This window comes from Musca vetustissima, unplaced genomic scaffold (genome assembly GCF_032173495.1).
Source record: "Musca vetustissima isolate MV318-11 ecotype Yass unplaced genomic scaffold, APGP_CSIRO_Mvet_v1 utg282912, whole genome shotgun sequence".
NCBI lineage: Eukaryota > Metazoa > Arthropoda > Insecta > Diptera > Muscidae > Musca > Musca vetustissima.
This window is the reverse complement of record NW_026879780.1, coordinates 23,089-26,091: the sequence shown is the minus strand read 5'-3', so window position 1 is coordinate 26,091 and position 3,003 is coordinate 23,089.

The window sequence follows — 3,003 nt, the reverse complement described above, 5'->3', positions numbered from 1 at the left end:
TAATAACAAGTTCAAGACCAATGGAAGAAAAATGTAAAACAATAGAGAAATTAATTTTGTTGTTCTTTGTCGTTCTCTCGTTCTCGTTTTGAAAATTCACAGGAACGAAATAGCTGTGAGCAGCTGTGTAAACTCATTTAGGTTTTGGTCATTTAGGCAATGCAATCTTCTGTCAAAAAGTCAAACCACTGAGTTAATGATAGGGAGAGGGTTTAGGGTCGGTCTTAGTCGCTCACTATCTAACGACAAGATAAGCTGAATGAGTTTTGTTGATGTTTTCACACCAAGGATGATGCCAGGGAAACCAAGGCAAATTTGGGTATAATTTTGAATTTTGTAAAATCTAATGACTTATTAGAAAAATATGACAGTTTTTTTTCTAGATAAGATTTTGGCAATGTAGGTACAAATGGTACAAATACCAATAAAATTTTGAAAGACGTCGAACTCTTCGATTTCCTCCACAAATTTTTTTACTTTGATTATTGTTTAAGGTGAATGCCAGAACAGCTTCGAATATTTTTTTTTTATCGATTTTCCGAATATTCACATATCAATATAGGTTATATCCTGTCACCGTACACATTTGATATGCACAGTATTTATAGAAATTTCAAAGAAGTTTGACACACTTTTTTCAGAATTAGGCATCAGTCACCATCTTTAGATCCTACCCAGACCTTGTAACGAATTTATATTCGTCGTGTTGTTGAAATCAATATTTAATATAATGAAACTAAACCTCTTCCTCTGGAAATATATTAACCTGATTTTTTTAACTATACTCCAAATTTCAATCACGTATTTTCCATAGAAAAAAAGAAAAATATTGACAAATATAATCCAAACACTACTGGCATAGTTTGTTACGGTAATCAAGGATTAGATAAAAAAGGAAATAATTCTACACAATTTTTTTCCTGTTTATCTAATCTCTTCCGAAAAAAAAAACATTTGTTAACAACACAAAAACATGACCTCGTTGTGCAAAAATGACAAAGAAAAAATAAAAACACGAAAATCCTTCGACAAATTTCAAATGAAAGTGATGACCTTTCATTTAAGAACAGGGACACAAAACCTAATGGATTGGCTGAGTAGAGGTGACCTTTGTTTCGATGGCCAACAATAAGATTATGGCTAGAGTGGAATGCACGTGTACAGGTACATTTATCCGAACAATGAATAGATAAACACAATTGTGTAAAACCCCTCAAAAGAGTGCAATGGGATACAAATGACAATTACATGCCAATGAGTTTGTTTTCAAAATAATTATTAAATGTAGAACAAGAGGATTTACGACAACAAAAAGTAGTAGCGAAAAAAGGATTATTGAGGATCTAGCAACAAATTTTCTCACGATTTTAGCTAATTTTTATTTTGCATTTGAATAGTAGCAGAATTTGTTTGTTTGTTTTTTTTTTTTTTTTGCTGTAGATTACAGTGAGAGGTCGATATGTGTAAAGTGTAAATAATCTTAATATATAACAGAGCATAGTGATAAGTGCGTTACAAATCATCGCCCCGACGAAACGGCTGGAAATTTTTGATTGTAAATTTGAACTAGACGGGTACGATAAGTACTAAAATGTACTAAATATGGTGCCCTTTGCATTAGGCAAACGCCAAGAGCTAGAATTATGATATTTGGAATGTGGCTTACTGATGGAATGTTAGAAAGATGTACAAAATTGTACAAATTCGACCTATAAGTGTACGAAAAGTACTAAACTTTACTAAACTTTAAACTTTACTTTACTAAAAGTACTAAACTTTGAACATACAGTGGTGGTCACGCAATTAAAACATTTATTGTGGTAAACATTTTTTGATCAGCCCTCGATTCGTTTAAAGTATTTTTGAAAATTTTTTAATTCAGAACACTTCGATATACTGCACTTAAGAGATTTAATGTGAAAATAGAAAATTATTTCATGCAACTTTTCATTAATTAACGGTTTTTATGAAAATACATCGACTTTGAAGTGGCCACATAATTAAAACATTGTGTGATTTTTTTACTTAACTGCATTTTTTTGAAAATATTTTTAAAAAATCACTTAAATTTAGGTAAGTTATATAAATTAAGCATTGATAATATCATTTACAGGAAAAAAATTTGAAAAAATCTGTAAAATCGATCAAAATTGCCAAACATTTGTACAGTACACCTAACATTCACAAAATCCCCTTTATTATAGAAAATAAAGGTCCGAATGCACCAGAAATTGCTAGAATTAGTAGAAAACAATAAATAATTCTCAAAATAAATACATATTTGAAATAATAATTCAAAAAATGGCAATTAACTTAAAGGAACGATTCAACTTCGATAGCCTTTATTGAAGAAGGCCGGAATATTTTAGCAGTATGTGAGAAAATATCGATTGATATTGGCATTTATGATATCAAATCGATTGTTCGAGTAGTACAGAATATATTTTTATCAAAAAATATATCAGTCTCAACGAAACGAGCAGAGATCAACGCCTATGTTGACGAGTAAAAGTTTCTGGCACACAGCACCATATTTGATGGTCAACTCTTGACGCTTAAAATTTATTGAAAATGACAATATTGTTCCAAAATAATATTTTTTGAATAGAAGAACTTCCACTTAATCTATTTTAGCCTCAAAGAAAAAATATTTTACAGTTTGACAAATATTTGATGTTTTGTGTTGAGCTTCAAAAATGCTGTTGTGTGCCATAAGCTTTTACTAGTCAACATAGGCGTTGATCTCTGTTCGTTTCATTGTGACTGATATATTTTTTGATAAAATATATTCTGTACTACTCGAACAATCGATTAGATATAATAAATGCCAATATCAATCGATATTTTCTCACATACTGCTAAAATATTCCGGCCTTCTTCAATAAAGGCTATCGAAGTTGAATCGTTCCTTTAAGTTAATTGCAATTTTTTGAGTTATTTTTTCAAATATATATTTATTTTGAGAATTATTTATTGTTTTCTATTAATTCTAGCAATTTCTGG